The sequence below is a fragment of the Lygodium microphyllum genome, chromosome 15 (assembly GCF_053477565.2).
Source record: "Lygodium microphyllum isolate KBCC chromosome 15, Lygodium_microphyllum_v1.1.10, whole genome shotgun sequence".
NCBI classification, from domain to species: Eukaryota; Viridiplantae; Streptophyta; class Polypodiopsida; order Schizaeales; family Lygodiaceae; genus Lygodium; species Lygodium microphyllum.
Window position 1 is genome coordinate 27185951 of NC_141149.1, and position 20452 is coordinate 27206402.

Here is a 20452-nt window from a genome sequence, read left to right on the forward strand (position 1 = left end):
TATACACAGCCTTGTTCTGTAGTAGACAAGTTCATTATCAATGGAAAATTCCTGATACTTAGCTTGCAACTTTTGATTCTGCTCCTTGGTAGAGATCTCCTTTAGCATTGTTTGGTAGGCCAAATCATGGCATGCTTCCTCTCTAGCTAACTCAAGTATAGGGTTGTTTGGCATAAATACTTTTGTAGCTAGAGATCTGGCTGTTGATGGATTATGCAAGATTAGGGAATTTAGGAATGCCTTGTGCATTGGCAACTACATTCTCTTTCCCTGGTCGGTACTTGATTTCAAAGTCATATTCCTCCAACACTTCAATCCACCGACGTTGCCTCATGTTGAGCTCGTTCTGGGTAAAGATCCATTTGAGACTCTTATGGCCGGTTACTAGAGTAAACTTGTTACCCAACAGGTAGTGTCTCCAATGCTTTAGAGCATGGATGACAGCTAGTAATTACAGATCATGCGTAGCATAATTCCTTTCATGACTCTTCAATTTCCCTGAAGAGTACGCTATTGGATGACCTTCCTGCATAAGTACACACCCCAAGGAAAGAACGCTAGCATCAGTTACTACCTCGAACTCCTTATTGAGGTCTGGAAGTTTTAGAATAGGTGCTGATACCAAACTTTGCTTCAATCTGTCGAAGCTATTTTGTTTGGGAGTTGACCATGCAATGGAAGTCTGCTTCTTCAGTAAATCCGTCAGAGGTGCTGCAATCAAAGCATAGTTTTTGATGAAGACCCTATACCATCCTGTCAATCCAAGAAAGCTACATATCTCTTTGACGGATACTGGTGTTGGCCACTCAAGCACATCTCTGACCTTGGATGGGTCCACTGATATTCCTTCTGATGATACTATGAATCCTAGATATTCAATCTGACGCTTGAAGAATTCACACTTCTTCATTTTAGCTTATAGCTTATGTGACCTCATTGTCTCAAGGACAATCCGAAGTTGAGGTTCATGATCTTCTTCCTGTTTAGGATAGACTAAAGTGTCATCGAAGAAGACAAGCACGAAATCATCAAGATATGGCCTAAAGATGTCCTGCATTAACCTATTGAAGGTGGCAGGTGCGTTCGTAAGCCCGAATGACATAACCAGGAACTCAAAGTGCCCATATCTTGTATTGAAGGCCATCTTTGGGATATCTTCTTCCTTGATCCTTATCTGATAGTAACCTGACCTGAGATCAATCTTGGAGAAGATCTTCGCACCCTGAAGACGATCAAGAAGCTCATCTATTCTAGGAATAGGATACTTGTTCTTGTCTGTTGATTGATTCAACCCTCGGTAATCAATACATAGTCGAAGTGTCCCATCTTTCTTTTTCTGGAATAGTACTGGAGCTCCCCACAGTGAATTGCTAGGCCAGATGTAGCCCTGATCTAACAATTGCTTGAGTTGTTCCTTCAACTCAATTGCTTCTGGTATGGACATTCTATAAGGTCTCTTTGCAATTGGCATAGCTCCATGTACTAACCTAATCTCATGATCTACTTCTCTTTGAGGCGGAAGTTCGATCAATTCTTCAGGGAATACATCCGCTATTCCTTTAGCCAAGATGGTCCTTCATGAGACTCTTGCTTTTGATCTAATTTGTTGAGTTTGATTAAGTGAACAGATAATCCTTTTCTGACTCCTTTTATGATTCGAGATACTTTGGCCAATTGGATTCTTGGCACTTCTGCCTCACCTTGAGTTGTGACTAGTTCCCTTTCAGAGTTTTGAAAGGAAACTTGACCCTTTCCACAGTGAATGTGGGTGTCATTAGGCTTAATCCAATCCATTCCGAGTAGACACTCATGGATACCTAAATTCATGACTCTGAATTTAATCGAAGTCTTCTTTCCTCCCAGAAAGAATTCCACCTTAGCAATTTTCTTGGTACAAGTAACCTCACGACCATTTGCCAATTCCACAAGCAGGGTAGGTGCTTCTACTATGGCTATTCCCAATCTTTTTGCACATGCTGGTGAGATAAAGGAATGTCTACTGCCACAATCAATCAAGATCTTGAAACTTTTACCTTGATAGTCCGATGGTGTCTGAATCATTGAAAACTGGTGATTCAGCCCTTTTTTGTGTAAAGCGGCATGGACTGTCGCTCTTTCAAATTCCGCTTCCATGGACGGATCTTCTTCTTCTCCTTCTTCACACATTTTCCTATTGGCAATGCAGGCGGTTCTTCCTCTTCCTTGGGTAGCGGCTCCTTGACCACGGCCTATTCCTTGGAAAGGCGCTTGGCGATGTCCTCCACCAAGCTTGGGACATTGCCTCTTGAAGTGATCGGTTTCATTGCAGTGGAAACAACGGAGGTTTCAGCCATTACTTTGAGTAGGAAAAAAGTTGTTGACGTTATTCGTCCTTGCTTTCTTTCTTTGTCCCTGATTATGACCTTGAACTCTCTTAATTTGAGGTCTGAATGTTCCTCTGTTTGGGTCATTATAAGACCAAGTTTTGTTACCCCTTGGTCTAGCTTGCACCTCCTGAATTATAGGTGCCGCTCGAATAAGTGCATCCTAAAGATCTAATGGACGCATAGATTCGAGACGGGTATTTACTGGTGGATTTAAGCCCGCACAAAATTTGGACACCTACTGTGTCATGTCCATCTGTGGTGCATACTTTAAAAGTGAGACAAATTTAGAGTAGTATGCGTCAAGAGTGAGTCCTAGCTATTTTAGCTTGTAGAACTCGTTCATTTTCTGCGTGCGATATGCAAGTGGTAAGTATCTTCCCTACACGGCTTTCTTCAGCTTCTCCCAAGTAACGGATCCCTCTGCAATCCCTTGATCCCTGCACCATTACTTCCACCAAAGTTTGGCTTCGCCGGTGAGTTTTAACTTGGCGAGCATAGCTTGATTAGCAGGTGCAGTACCGGCTCCTTCAAAGTAATCCTCCATGGATTCAATCCAAATTTCAGCATCAGCCTGAACGAATCTGCCTCTCCCGTCAAACTCGGGTGGCTTAATCTACTTGAGAAGGAGCTTCTTCTCCTGGATCATAGTAGTACTTGATGTAGGAGGTGAATTAGGAACCTGTACCTGGGGTTATGCCTGAATAAAGGTTTTCTTAACATTATTATACAATAATGGACGTTAGCTTATATTACATTTTTAATTCAACTATCTCGTAAACAATGTAGCTACTTAACTTTTTTATCAACTCTTATGCACAGCCAGACATTGATAAAAAGAAGCCTTTATTTGTATTTATATGGGCATAGCCCTTTCGAATACAATGCGTCACGTGATGATAAGCCAATTGTTACATTTAGTTTGGGGAGAACAACATTGTATTGCATTTATCTACAGGAACTGTGTAATAGTAGGGTTTTGGGTCATGGATCTTCAAGAATCGATAAGTCATTGGAAGTTCAGGATATCCTTTCCATTGGAATCCATACTTCTCATGGTGGCCTAACACTTTAATCCTGTCGGTGGGGATTACACGAGTTACTTCCTCATATACATATGAGTTCATCTCAACCCTCCGACCTTGAATATGTAAAGTCGAATTTACATGAGCTTCCACAAAAACGAATAGCTTCACGACTTTCAGGTCTTCCAACCACTTGATCCTTTTTAGGTTGGTCTGTAGATAAGAAAACTGGTGGGCGGCTATATAGTAGATTCCTGAAGCACCTGTCCATCTTTGTTCCATGTACAAAGGTGATGGATTATAGATCTGCTCTAGGATGTTCATCATCCCAATTCTTTGTCTATAAAGCGGAGAATGCATTGCAGTCATAAACATGACCCGAAATACCAAAAACTTGTTCCACACTTCGTAATTCTGCAAGACAGCATTGAAGGTAAGGAAATGTTTGGACATCAATAATTTATTTACTTCATTTCATTGAGATTTCATAAAAACAATTCCGTTGTTGGTCGGACTGTAACGTGTCCACTAGTATCATCCAGGACACGTCTTAGCAGACCATCGGAAAAGATGTCTAGAAAGCTCCGCCCAGCACTCCCATGGAATGTTACAGGGTTTGCGATCTAGGGCTTTCCGCATCTGCCACGTAGCATAAGTATTTTGGCCATTCCCACTTAGGATCGACCAGAATTAGGGTTTTCTTGATTGGTCATTTCCTAACATCAACTAGTGTTGGACCTAAACAAACTACTTTACACAGAAACGCCAGGTCCCAAAGCGGATTCATGCTGCACTTGGTTCAAAGAGAATGGGAAACGAGAGGGATGCAAGGCTCAACCTCTCTGCCATAAGGCATAGTCCCATTCCGTTCCCCTAAAATAGCGTAAATCGGGTAAGATATAACTCTAGGTCAACGCTTTCGTTGTTCATGTCCTTTGACAATCATCCCGCTGTTCTTTGAGATTTGAGAAAAGTTCCCGGTCAACCGAGACCACCCAACCGTAGGACGGACCCATGGCCCATCCTCCGCACTTTCCTTGGTTTGTTTTAGTTAGGTAATTATCTAATACGTTAGTTGGTCATGTAACAATCAGCTTCTTTAATTAAACCTTTAAGCACTGGTTCCTTCACGTAATCTTATCATATGACATAGAAAAACAATATCAAACAAGTCCTTTATTAATATATCATCATATTTATCTTTGAAATACAAGGATTTCCACCCGTAGGCTTGTCCATAATCTGCCCGAAGGCTAACCAGTAATCCACAGGGATCACTATTCCAAGTTTCCGCCTGTAGACTAGTATACGGGCCTCGAGATCCAATCACGAGTCACATTAGCCTCTTGTGCAAGACCCGGAAGTTGAGGGATTTACGGCTAGAGCCCCCCTTGGCACCCAAGCGTCCTCCTGCTCCAAGTAGCACTCAACGGAGAGACCTCTCGCGGCGGGCTCGGTCCATGTTCCCGGTGCGGTCAACAACCCCCTTCAATAGGGTCACGCAGACAGTCAAGGTTAACTAAAGCTGCCTCTCCCTTCAGGCCTTCAACCTGAAGTATAGATATTCATTTAATTTGTAATTAATAAATCAAACAGTGCTCTAAAATCTCTAGCAAGCATAAAAATTTCCATTGATCGATCTTGTTATTGGCAAACTACTAAGAGAGGAATTTTTCCTTTTGAATGCATCTAGCACTTGATTCAGGATGTCTTGCAATTTGGCAAGATCCCTTATATTCTGGGTTAGGGCGTACCCTATTAACCCAACTTGGTCAACCCTAAAGTTCATTGGATACTTTAGTTTCCGGTTTTTTTTTAACCTTCCTTACTTAGAAGGATATCAAAGAATACATCCTTTTTGCAAGATAACTTGCGTAAGGATCCGCCATCCTTGTTGAGGGTATTCAACCTTTCTTCTTGTGAATCAATCACAAGACCATATGACTTCGTACTTGTCGCGCAAGTCTTGCATCGTACTATGCGATAATGGAGTTACAAAACAATCCGTTTCAGTTTCTTTAAACTGACGTTTTTCAGTCCTAGGGTTTCTTAGCTTTTATTATTTTCTTTAAGAACCTCAGGGACAAACCCTAGTTCTTTTACATTTGTGATTTATTGACCCTACAATCAGGGAAGGTGGGCAAGTATTTAAGGTATAAACGTTTCTTGGATTTTAAATCATTCCCAATGCATATTTCACAGCATAGGTATTTCTAAGTTTATATTAATTCGGTTAACTTTTAGAAGGTAATATCAAGATCACATCAGCACGATTTGTTATCTATGTGACAATTGATTTTTCAGTCCTAAACTTTATTGATTTGAGGTTAGGTAAATTCAATTAATCTTCCTTTTTCCTTGCGAACAAAACTCATGCCAAATAAACAATATTTTCCTTGTTAAGATATGCAGTTAGCAATGATAACTTCCTAGAGTTTAAGCAACGTAAGAAACCTATCATGAATTGCACCTTCTATGATGATTCGTTGTAAAAAAGAATAGGGTTAATGGTGCAATATGCAGTTTTTATACCTTCAAGATTTAACCGAAATATACTACTTTAGTGGGTAAATAATCTTGCTCATAATTCATTTCAGTGCATAATGCTATTTGAAGGAAAACTATGTTTATACTTTATCCATTTTGCATGTTCAATTAAACTAAATTCCTTCATCATAAATAACTAGGACAAAATATATCTTATCCCTAACAATTCATCTTGCATGATTGAATTAAAACTGATATAAAATTAAGAAGGAAAAACCTAGTTTTGGGGTTAGATATCCACATGGATACCGGGAGATGACCCTCCCGCAGCTACTCCTTGGACTTTCTTAGGCGGCATCGCAGTTGTAATCCTTCGAACATGAAAGCGGCTTTACACTCCTTTTCGGAATTCACCGTCGCTTCAATACTCTTCTTCTCTCTTTCGAGTCAAGGAATCGTTAAGGGATTGACCACGAGAAGGGGGTAATAAAACCTTTAAGGTCTTAATTTCTTCGGGAGGGCAAGGTTTACAAACCCTAAAGAAAAGGCCCTATAGGGATTTATGCGGTGAAAAGGGTGTGTGTGAGTGTGGTTTCAAAAAACATATGAAGGGCCTTGGGAGATCTTTGGGCTCGTGAGTAAAAGGTATAGGAAGGGGGATTCTTGGAGATGTTTTAGGACATGGAGTAGTAAAGTCTTAGGGATTTAAACCCGGGGTGAAAGGGGAAAGGTGAAGGTTGAAGGGCTTATAGCACGGGGGAGGGAAAAGGGTGTGTAAGAAAAAAGGGACACGAGGGGGGTGAAACATGGGGTTTTAAAAAAAACACAAGAAGGGGGTTATAAATTTAAGCACGGGGGGGGAGGGGGGGTCCATCCATGGGAAGGGGGCTTAAGGGTTTGAAACCGAGAGGGGGGGGGTGAAAGGGTAAAAGGGGATAAAACCGGGAGGGGGGAAAGGTTAATGAAGGGTATAGGAAGGGGGGACTTGTTAGGAGCTATAGAAGCTTCCTAAGAAGCTTCTGGTGCTGTGGAAACCCACATGGCAGAAGAAGGTGGCAGATGGCGACGTGGCCATGGACCGACGGACTACAGCGGCAATTCCCTCCCCTCCACAAATTTTGCAACGCCGTCAGCCTCCCCTTTCCTCCTCACGGCAGCTTGGCGACGTTGCTTCACGGTAGCCCCTTCCCTCTTATCTCTCAAAGACACCTACCTGAGATCTCGAGTATTGAAATATCAGAGGTACCCCCACCAAGATCAAAGACTGCAACAGTGTATCCGCCTCTCTCACCCTTGCACAGAGCCTCCGTTCTTTCCCTCTTTCCAATGCTTCCCATAGCTATTGGATTTATAGGGAGAGGAAGAGGTTCCCCCCTCCCCTACGCGGCAGTGGGCATGGCCTTCTTCCCTCCACAAGCTCCAACAAGGAGCTTGCCATACCTTCTATTCCCCTCCCCCCTCCAGCTCGACAGTCTACTGGAGGGATAAGGGGAATAACAAAAAAAATTGTCATTTATCCAATCCTTAGAAGCCATTCATATGCAAAATGTAATTAGATTGAGAATATTACAGCCAAAGTCAATACCAACCATAGGGTAGTCATCTTAACTACAAGAACACCATGCTCCTGATTAAAACCCTTAGCAACCAATCTAGCCGTATAAATTGGCTGGGATGTCCAAGGATACTTTTCAACTTGTACACCCACTTACATGGCAAAGCACACTTTCTATTAGACAAATGAACCAAATTCCATGTATGTTTCTATAATGATTCATACTCTAACTACATGGCCCTCTCCCAAGAGTGATTATCACCTCTATGTATAGCCTCATCAAAGATAAAAGACTCACCAACATCTATTGTCAAGAATCACATGGTGGAGGGACTTGCTTGATCTGCTGCATCAAACACACATTGTTTACACAAGAGGAAGCTCACTCAAGAACACAAGAAGAGAGATGGAGGCCAAAACGTTTACTTGCTGATTTCTTATTCTTCTTCCACACACAATACAATGCACACAAAGTATAGATAAGATACAACATAAAGGAGGGTGGCCTACTAAGTCAAACAATGCATAATAGACTACACTAATCGACTGGCGCTATATCTTTGTCAGTTGTAGGTAAGTTTAATAAACTAAATATAATAAGTGATAAGTCAATGGCCCTATGAGTATCATAATGACCACCAACATGCTAAGTGTAGGCATGCGGACCCATCTAGCTAGGCGGTCCATCATCAATGTTTACACGTGTTGAGCTTGCCATCTTAAGGCTCCCCCTCAAGCTCAACTCTATCTTTGCAGCTCCACATAAGTTTCGAAACTTTCGAAGCTTCTTTGCACCCAATACCTTTATGAAAATGTCAGCTATCTGATCCTGTGTGCTGACATATACCAAGTCAATCTCTCCTGCAAGTATCTTCTCTCTCACAAAGTGGTAGTGCACCTCAATGTCTTTTGTCCTAGCATGAAACACTAGATTTCTAGCTAGTTATATGCTACTCATGTTGTCATAATGAATGACAACTGAATCATCTCCTTGCACATCCAAATCACGTAATAACTTTTGTATCCATACCACCTCACATGGTGCCATAGCAACACCTCTATACTCAGTCTCTATAACTGCCGCATGTAACTGCCACACTACCAAGGGAAAACATGAATCCACTAGTAGATCTTCTATCTAATATGCTACCAGCCGAATCTGCACCTATGTATCCAAAGACATGTATATCCTTACATACCAAACCCAAAAGCATAGCCACTTGTAGATCTATGGTCATATGAGCATCCTGCCCAATCTGCATCCGTGTATCCAACCAGTTTCAAGGGCTTATCTCTCACATAGAATAGCCCATAATCTATAGTGGACTTAACATATCTCATAATGCATCTAACTACATCCAAGTGCGACTTTCAAGGCTTCTGCATAAATTGGCTTATGACCCCTATAGCGTAGCTCAAATCAGGCCTAGTGATGGTCAAATAAATCAAACTGCCAACCATCTGCCTGTACATAGTCACATCCTCAACTTCAGCCCCAGTGCTCATGCCTAGCTTTACATTCTGATCAAGAGGTGTATCCAGTGGTTTACATTCAGCCATGCCATACTTCCTCAGCATTTCCATGGCATAGTGCTTCTGCATCAACCATAAACCATTTTCAGCTGTAACCACCTCAATGCCCAAGAAATACTTCAAATCACCTAAGTCTTTCATGTCAAATTCAGTTTTTAGCATCTTCATTACATGTTGTATGCCCAAGTCATCATCACCAGTGATTATCCAATCATCAACATATATGACCAGCCCTACCAAGCCACTATTAGTCTTTTTTGTAAATAGGCTATGATCAGTCCTACCAACAGCAAATCCCAAGCTCTGCAAGTAGTTACTAATCCTTGCATACTAGGCTCTTGGAGCCTGCTTCAGCCCGTACAATGTTTTTTTTTTGCCTGCATACATAGTGCTGAAAATCAGGGTGTACATACCCTTCTAGCTGATCCATATAGACATCCTCTGCAAAGTCACCGTTGAGGAATGCATTCTTCACATCCATCTTCTACAATTTCCAACCTCTAGCAGTAGCCAAAGCAATCACAATGCATATGGTTGCCATCTTGGCTACTACATGGCTGAATGTTTCCTCATAATCAAGTCCATACTGTTGGGCATACCCCTTAGTAACCAGCCTAGCTTTGTACCTTTCCACATTGCCATCCGACTTGCATTTGATTTTGTAGACCCATTTGCAGCCAATGGTCTTTTTTCCTTCAGGTAGTGGCACAAGATCCCATGTTTTATTTTCAGCCAAGGCATTCATTTGTTCATCCATAGCTACACACGAGTTCTCATCTTTTATTGCTTCAACATATGTACTTGGTTCTTTGATCTCCATCAATTTTGTCATGTAAGCATAGTGCTTTGCAGAGTAGCCACTGTACATCAACCTATCAACAGGATATCTGGCCCTCTGTGAGCGTTTAGGCTGTGGTGTACTACTCGATTCCCCTCTCTCATGAGGCAGAATGTACATGTTCTACCTAGTACCAGGTGTATACACAATCGGAATACCAAGCTCACTGTCTAGGCTGTCAGTTGAGTCATAGCCTGAAGTCATCACACCAGATATATCATCAATGAATTTTCATTTCCTTTGCTGTCAACTACATTATATCTTCCCCTCACTAACATAGTGGTGTTAGTGGAAGGTGAGCCGCTAGAGCTCCGCAATCTCCCTGTCCATGGAGATATCATATGACCACTAGGACCTATCATAGCAGTACTCTACTGCGAATCAGCTATAGATACATGAGTACAAGGCGTATCTGATGGCACTGTAGCAGGTGATACATATCAAGAGGCCATCTCATCAAAGATAACATCCATGCTCACCAAAGTCTCCCTAGTAGGATCATAGCATTTGTATGCCTTTTTCTCCTATGAATATCCAATTAAAACACACTTATGCACTTTTGGATCTAGATTCTTCCTTTTCTCATCTAGGATGTGTACATAAGTAAGACAACCAAAGACTTTCATGTGACTTATATCCGGCTTATAGCCATACAACTTCTCAAACGGTGTCATCACATGAATACTCGCAATGGGAGTCTGATTCAAGATATACATGGCTATCATAACAGCCTCATCCCAATAATAGAGTGACATCTTCTTCTCATTCATCATGGCATGAGCAACTTCCATCAATACCCTGTTCTTACGCTCAACCACTCCATTCTACTGTGGAGTATAATTGCAGGTAAGCTGCCTACGTACACCATTTTTAGCCAGAAATTTGTCAAACTCATTTGACACATACTCCCCACTGCTGTGTGATCTCAAGCAAAAGATATAGTAGTCAAATTACTTTTCAACCTACTTTTTAAACTACTAAAAAATAGCAAACACCTCATCCTTTGTCTGTAGAATATACACCCAAGTATAGCAACTGTAATCATCAATGAATGTCACATAGTACTTTGAGCCTCCCATAGATGGATTATGGGATGGCCCCCAAACATCAGAGCTCACTAACTGCAATGGATGTGTAATCTACCTTACATGCCTAACAAATGGCAACCTGGACTGCTTAGCAAACTAGCAAGCATCGCATATATGACCAATGTCTGTTTATTGGAACTTGGGTAAACTTGTAACAAGATGTTTTTTTTGCATAATTTGCAGCCTCTGAAAATTCACATGTCCCACTCTCTTATGCCAAATTTCCAAATCTCTGACAATGCCAGAACCATGGGCAAACATAGCTGAATTCAGCTCTAGCAAAGTGGCATCAAGAGTAAACATTCTGTCATTCCTATGACCACGAGCAATAAACTTGCGTCCATTTCCAAACTCTTCAATAAAGAAACCATGCTTATTGAACCTAACCTATAAGTTATGCTTCATCATTTGACGACAGATAGTAAGTTCTTTGTTATCAATGGGACATGCAGTACATCATGCAAATTTTTCTTTTTGCCATCATGAACCACAAGAGGCACTTTGCCTTTATGCTCAATGCTATGCTGAGTGTCATCACCTGTGCATACATAGCCATGTCTTTCAGCTACCATGTCAATGAACCAATCACCATGAGAGGTCATGTGATTTGATGCCCCTGAGTCACTATACCATACTACATCATCAGTGGATTTTTCAACAGCCCTGTCTTTCATATACTGCATGGCAAATAATCTATCTCCTCAAGCATCATCTGCCTGACTGGACGTAGCAAATTGTCCATGTTGTTTTCCCTTCTGATTGCACTGCTTCTTCTAGGCAGTCCTTGGAAATATGACCATACTTCCCACAGTAATGACAATCCTTATCATTATTCAAATTGTCAGATAGACATTGTTGCTACCAGGTGCCTCTTCCTCTAGGGCTAGATCTCCCCCTACCTCTAAAGTTTCCACCACATCTTGCATTTGATACTTGCTGGTTTTTATTACCATAGGATGCATTTTGATGGCCTCCTCTGCCAGAACCATAGTCTTTACCACGGCTGCCATGGCCACGTTGATTGGAATAAAAGACTACATCCTTGCTTTTGGAATTGCTTGACCCTGTAGCCAAGCCAAGTTTAACCTCCTCATGGATAAGCAATGCAACTCGGGGGATTCACTAGTAGTAATAAGGAGATGTCACCTGCGTGCAGGAAATATATGAAAATACCCTTTATCTACCCCCTATTTATGGGACCTTACCTTATAAGATATACCTTCCTTCCCTTAAATAACCCCCCTCCCTTACACTCACGTGGTACCATATGGTAAACCCTAGTGGACCCCCGAAGCAATGCAACTAGTTCATTGAAATCAAGGATTTCAGCCCGCATAGACACATAGAAGTATCAAAAGACTTATACTCAAGCCCCAAGTCATTCAAAGTCATAGCAACCATATCTTCATCTTCAACCTGAGTACCAACAAATGCCAGTTGATCCGCAATGGTCTTGATCTCTATCACATAGTCCTGTATAGACTTGCTCTTTCTCTCCATATTGTTAAATATCTGCTTTAACTATATCTTCCTAGCACTTATAGTGTGCCATAGTACCTGATCAAAATGTCCCACGCATCCTTAGGAGAGCTGCAATTCATTATCTGCATTACCATGGCATCTGATATACATAGAGATAGCCAATGCAACACCCTGCGAGCTCTTTCTATCCAAGCTTGGTGTAGTCGTCTTTGATCAGCTGTAGGTTTCTCTGGGAGCTCAAGTTTGGCTTCTACTCCAGTATCCTTTCCCTATTAAGAAGCTCCCCATATGGAACTTCCATATGGCATAATTATGGCTGTCCAATTTCTCCCCCACAATCTGGGTAATATTGTCTGTCTAGTCAACATTTGCCATGTCGTATGTTTTGCCTGACTACATGCAAGCCAAAAAAACTTCCTGAGAATTCAATTCCAACCTGCAATTGGTTATGATAGTTTTTAGCATTCTATGTGCTCAAACAGTCAGTATTTCAGCGTGAAAAACAATGATATATATACCTCCTAACACTTGGCAATCACCTAGATATTGTAGCCTACATGTACGGACTGCATTCAATGCAAAACCAGCATGTATTTGGGCACCCTATCCATGTATAGACAAGCAGTCTCTAGGCTAAAATAACAGTAAACAACAGCTCCTCTTTGAGCTCAACACAGAGGGTACATGCCCCAAGAACACTTACTGCAGTTCAAAGATCTATTTCTGCTTATGGGGTTCAAGACATGTCAACCTGACACTGACTATATCATATATTGCAAGTACAAGTGTAGAATATTCTACCTGCAAATTTCAGTCAGCTAAGAGCAGCCAATCACAATCTATTTTAGTCCACAAAACTCCTCACAGTGTCACATGCATATGCCACCATATATGGGAGTTAATACATGAACTTGACAATATCCAAGATTGTCCTGTGTTTCGAGTTGCAGTCACATATAAAGCATTTACTATTCATTCATTGTTCATTGACATTCAAGACCATGTCAAACCATTTTCTTCAACTCCAAACATTTCATCAACTCCCTTCTCATTGCTCAATGCATTTGACGGACAAAACTCAAGTCATCACATACTTGGAGCTAACCAGAGTCGTCTAATTCTCTTCAAGAGTTAAGAGATACATGCAGGCCACAAATTTGACAATTTTTAGCCAAGTAAAATGCTTCCGATCTGAGTGCATTTGATCAGTAATCTTCAGCTCCAAGACATTCAAACCAATACATATGACTTCCATTGTATGTCCAAGCTTCAATTGTAGCCAAAGTACATGTCAAAGAGTTTCAGTGTGTCAAGCATGACTGGGTACATGCTGTCCAGTCAATGTACAATAGTTCAGACCTCATTCTAACTTTGCAAAACCATTCATACAGCCCAATGATGAGCTCAACATAAAGAATTTGCTGATTAGATGCCTTCAACACCTTCTAAAGGTGTGTGCACAAGCAGTAGAGCACTCCAACAAGCTCTTAATCTCTTATTTGCAAGCAGAAAAGAGGGCTGCCTCAGTATAGGCACAATCACGCTATCCAGGCCAGCAGCTTCTTCTTCTTGTTCTTGATGATGATGATGGCCATGAGCAACACTATAGTGCTCAAAGAGGCCTTGGAATGCCCCCAAAAAGCTTTGATCAATGTTACATGAATGAAAGCCACACAAGTTTGGTACATATCTTCACAGGAGCTCAATAGCAACCAGCTCCTTCAAGAGACATACCTTGTCTTCAAGCTTTAGGTTCTACTCCACCAATGCCATCCTACAAAGAGCCCATTCATGGCTCTTATACCATGTTAAAATTCAGAGAGAGAGAGGTTGGAGCTAACACAGTGAGAAGTAGAGTTCTCTCTCACGTATCTTCCATTATATATTTTACCCATAACTCAAATGATTGTTTACAACCTAAGGTCTCAAGGACCATTCACACCAAACAGTTAAGTCCTAAGCACCAACTTATTTAATGTCTAGATCATGTAGTACAACTAGACAACTCAAGTGTCGAGTACACTCATACCAAATACAAAAAGATGAGCTTGAAGTCTAACACCATAGAGCGCCATCTTTAACCTGTACACATATGTGGGATGCTCTAAATCCTCATAACCTGTTGGCTGCTCCATATACACTTCTTCTAGCAATTCAGCATGCAAGAAGGAATTCTTAACATCCATTTGATACAAAATTCAACCTTTTTCTTGTTGCCAAGGCAATCAAGCATCTAACAGTTGTTATCCAAGCAACTGGAGTGAATGTCTCTTCATAATCTATGCCATATGTTTGAGCATAGCCTTTTGCAACCTTCCTAGCCTTATACCTGCTAATCGAACCATCTGCATTATGCTTGACTTTGTAAACCCACTTACAACCAATAGCTTTCTACCCTTAGGCAAGGGTACCAAATCCAAAGTCTTATTGGCTTCTAATGCACCCATATCCTCATCCATTGTTGCATCCCAATGAGCATGACCAACAGCATCCTCAAAACAAGTGGGCTCAACATCCTCAACTAGTTTCACCATATAAGCATAATGGTAAGCTGCACAACCTTCAAAAACAAATCTTTTAATAGGGTATTTGACCCTGCTAGACCTTCGTACCACTGGATCACTCAATGGAGCCTTTACATTACTATGAGCTTTCTGTACACGTGGTGTCTTGACTGAAGGAATACCAAGCTTATCATCCAAACTCTCTGAACCACTAGAATCTTCATCAAATCCCAAATGACTAGTAGATGCATCATTACCATCCAACACTTTCTTCTTTCCTTTGTCTTTGGCTACAACACTTATAGATCCACCTTAAGATGTGGGGCTACTCCTTAGTCTCCTAGACCAAGGGGTCACTCTAGGTGTAGTACTAGATGATGTTTCTGGTCCACTAAGACTCCATGATTCTTGCTTTTTCTTCTGCACATAGCTATCATGATCATTATCATCATCTAATACATCACCAGAGGTGGTGCATACCAACTACTCATCTCATAAAAAATAACATCCATGCTCACTTGTGATAGGGTTATAACAACGATACCCTTTCTGCTCTAAAGAGTATCCAATAAAATACATTTTTCAGCCTTTGGATCAAGCTTCTTCTGTAGTTCATCTAGTACATGAGCATATGCAGCGTTGCCAAATAACTTCAAGTGTGATACATAAAGCTTCTTACTAGTAAAGCATTCTTCAGGAATCACCCCATGAACTACAGCTATGGGGGTTTTGTTTATAATATAGAAAATAGTATGGACAACTTTAGACAAAAAATATTTTGGCATATTCATTTCAACCATTAATGCCCGTGCAACTTCTGCAATATGCCTATTTTTTCTTTCTGCAACCCCATTTTGCTGTGGGGTATATCTGCAAGTAAATTGCATCTTTATCCCATGAGTCCTCAAGAAGCCACTAAACTCATTAGAGAGGTACTCTCCCCCTCCATCTGATCTCAGGCACTTCACTTTCAAGCATGTTTCTATTTCAACAGCTGCCTTGAAATATTTGAAGTGCTCAAATACATCACTCTTTTCCTTCATGAAATATACCAATATCTTCCTTGAACAGTCATCAATAAATGTAACAAAGTATTTGTTGCCACCAAGAGATACATTCTGTGTAGCCCCCCAAACATCTGTATGCACTACATCAAGTATATTTTTGCTCACTTCTCTGACATGTGAGAAGGGTTGTCTCGTCTGCTTACCAAACTGGCATGCTTCACAAACTTTATGAAATTTTACAACTCTAAAAGAAGGAAACCATGTAACCAATCCTCTGGAGGACTGCATTAATTTCAACCTTTGCACATTTTCATGTCCAATACGTTTATGCCATATTTCAATGTCTGCAAACACCCCTTTTCCTTTAGCATACATAGCAATATACATTGCAAGAATTCCAACATCTAAAGTGAACATGTGGCCAACTCTACTTCCTTTTGCGTCCAACCTACACTTATCATTAAAGTCTTCCACAAAAAAAAAAATTGCATTGAATTGAACTTGCAACCCTTCCTCTACCATTTGGCCAACAGACATTAGATTCTTTGTGATTGATGGACATGTAATACATCTATCAGACTCTTTGTCTGGCCATCATGCAAGGACAAGGGAACCTTTTCGATGTGTTCAATTGGGTGGCATGAATCATCACCTGTGTACACATCAGTATGACTGGTCATATGATTAGATACACTAGAATCAACATACCATACATCATCATGTGTCCCCTTTCCTGTAACTGCATTCATCATATGCTGCATAACGAATAAACACTCATTTTTTTCTTCATTCTGTCGTGAAGAAGATGCATAGTTTCCTTGCTGCAATTTACCATTGCGAATATTATTCTTAGCATAATAATGAGCTGCAATATGACCTGTTTTGCCACAATAATGGCAAACAATAGTAGAATTTGCAAAACCTCTGATTTGCCATCCACCTCTTTCTCTAGAGCTTCCCCTGTTCTCTAAAGTTTCCTTAGCCTCTTGAAACCTACATTTTACCAAATTGCTGATTGAACTTGTTTTGTTGGCTATTGCCAGCATGTTCCATACCACGGCCTCTCAAGAAGAGGATCTACCACATCCCCTTCCTAAACTTGAGTAAAATGCTTGGATCTGTTCACCATTTCTTTCAGACGAGTCACCCTGCATATTGATCTCTTCAATAATCATGAGAGAGACTAGCTCATCAAAATTTGGAAATGGCTTCCAAACATATACTGAAGTAACAAATGATTTCCATGCCTTCTCATTATTAAGGCCACTCAAAGTGGATGAAACCAAATCATCATCATCAAGCATTGCATCAATCGCTCTGCTAAAGCATCTACAATGCTCCTCCTTCAAAACATACTCATTGATAGACATTTTCCATTTCTTCAAGGTATTCAACTCTTGCTTGAGTTGAATCTTTTGTGTCTTTGTATTTACTGAAAACATGTTCTCAAACATTGTCCAAGCTGCATGTGAAGTTTCTGCATTCCTAATATGTCCCAGCATAGTATTATCAATGACTGCAGATAGCCAATACATCACCTTTTTGTCTTTTGCATTCAATTCTTTCCATGCCTTTAACCCATCTACAACCAGAGGGATACCAAGCTCTGGCTCCTTTTCTTCACTTGAAACAAACTCATAAAGGCTCTTTCCAATAAGGAAGTTCGTCACACGGAACTTCCATTAAGAAAAAAATGAACTCACAAATGGGCCTTTTAGCCTCCCCTCTCTCCTCAAAAAAAGGAAAAGAGGAAAGAAGAATAGTAAAATAATCCTCTTCTCTCTCCACTTTTGCAATCTCATTTTGCCTTTTTTATAGTATCCACAAAGATATACTCAGATTCCTTCTCTCTCCTCATTCAAGAAGTCTTTTTCAACCAAATTTTATATTAAAAAAGGAGTTAGTTACGGGAGTGTGGTGCTTCATTTTCAATGAAAAATGATTAGTAGATACGATGTAATTGATTTTTTAATCGAGAACAAGGAAAATAAAATTTTAAAAGTTTATTTTAAGATATTTTGGGGATTTTTTATGTTCTAGATTTTGGTCAAAAACAAACCGTGGTCAAATTTTGCGTTTTTTTGTAAGTGTTTTTTGAGGTAAAATAGAAATGTCTAAAATATGAAATTCTTAGACAACCCTACCCTCTTGAGCTATTTTCCCCCATATCTATACTCTCTCATAGCCTATTATGACCTCTTCTCCATGTTTATACAACCTTCATTAATAGAGTGAATTACTCCCACCCTCCTTTCCCTTGGCACCTTTGTGTGTGTCTTTGTGCATCTCCACTCTACCTCCTGTGACAACCAAGTAGGATCCTTGTTTCTATTAATAGTAAAATTAATACATGAAAGAAGGAGCTGCATATTGAGGTAAAGATTGAATACACACCCCATTATTCAAAAGAACCCAACGTACCAATGTCAACCCTCAGGTTTTCCAGAGTTTCAGGGAAATGGGTTTGAAACATGTGGATTTGTGGGTTAATGGGGGAATCTACCCAATTGACCTCTCAAACAATAGACCTCTAACTTTCTCACGAATCACAAATTTGTTGAAGTATATGTGCGAAGGTGAAAATGGGTTGCTCAATTACACTAGGCGGCTCAATGATTAGGCGTTCAAAGTATTTACAAATTGCCAAGAACCATAAAAATTTGCCATGATATGATCGCTGCACATCAACTTCATATACAACAACTCCTCATAGGACAAGTGGTGCAACTGACTGACACTATAATTAAACAAAACAATCAAAATATTTCAATGCAAAACACTATCCATGACATTGATATCTCATATGAGGAGGCAAATGCACAATTGGACGAGTTAAGAAAGATCAACAGCAAGCTAACACAGAAGTGCAAACAAAAGAAGAAGCCAATCAATGAGTTAATTGTGAAAAGCGGCCAATTGAAGCGACATATCAAAGCACGTAAGGTAGCTTAGAAAGAGAACCTAGGTGAGGGTGAGATTGGATCGTGTATTAGTAGATTGCTAAAGGCAAGTACATTAGAAAACACTTTGAGCAATCCTAAGTTTAAGGCTGTGAAGGAAAAGGTGATTGAGTGCATATTAAAAGATGTGTCAAATGAGTTCTCAACTATGGATGCACAATCTATTTGTAACATGGCCGGTATTAGCACAACAACTTACTCAAATATATTCAAAGGTGTGAAGGCTAGGTTTGGTCGTGTGGTGAAGAGAAATAGAATTGTGTCTCTTCCTCAAACTTCAAAGTTAATATAGGCCCGACAGCAACATAATACAAAGGTTTTGGAGTTGATAGGAGATTGCACACATGTTCAATGTGTGGAAACACTAAAGGTTGGAAAAAAAATGCATATGAGATGAAGTTCACTGAACTCAACAATTACTATTTAGATGTGTACAAGGTGCAGTTGGTAATGGTAATGTACTACAATATGTTTGTTGAGGAATGTAATGGTAAATTTTGATTTGTTATAAAATTAGATGAAAGTGAGGTCATCAAAGGAATAAAGCTTGAAAGAGTTAGTATAACTCTGATGTATAGAGCTTTACAATTCGATAAAAACAACCTAGGGAACTTTGGTGTTCAATCCGAGGGCCATGTGTGTTGGCTCGCTGCATTTGAAGTTCCTGAGAAAAAATTTGAAGTGCTGCAGTTGTTCTTTATGCACACAAGCATGTCAAGCATCATCGATCATTAGGAACATGGTGAGATGCTCTCGGTTGAAGGGTATGGTCAATACTTGGTTGAATGGCATCTTGTAGGAGACTTGAAAACTTTAAAATGCATGTATGGAATCTCCAATGGTGCAAATACAAAGAATCCATGCCTATATTGCTTGACAGAGAGGGTGGAAGGAAAGGGCGGAAAGAAGAACTAGTAAAGGGTGACAAGTGCTGCACCGACATGCAATAGAGAAGATCCCACTTGGAAGCCCATCTTCAACAATCCATTGGATCGCATTCACATTTGTTCATTGCATGCTTTTGTCAGAATCATGGAGAAACTTATATATGAATATATTTTCTTTGCTTATAGGATGCAACCAAAAAAAGAAGCCATTGCAACGTGTGGGAATGTGCAGCGAGTGCTATCAAAAATTGGGCTACACAAGCATCAAGTGAAAATTGAAAAAGATGAGAAGAGATTAGGAAAATTTGATAACTTTCCAAAAAATCCTTTCTTTGGAGGAGCAAAGGCTAGGAAGTTTCTCTCGGCACCCATCAATGAGGAAAAGAATGTCATGGTTCGTAGGCCGCAGGACTATGATGGGTGGAAAAAGTTACATTTTGCAATTCCTAATCAAAGTAATGGAGGAAAAACAAGGTTCGCCAAAGCTAAGGTTTGGATAAGTCTTAACAAATTGTCTCCCTTACTTCACAAGATGATGTTTAACAATGAAGATAAGCAAGAATTTATCAATCTTGTGCATAATTTCTACAAAAGCATGGTGGAAGCATGGGGCAAAAGCTCTATCACACATTACATGGTGCATACTAAGTTAATATTTTAAAATTGTATGAATCATATAAACTATTGAGCATAGTTTTACTCATGTGTGATATGTGTCTTTGT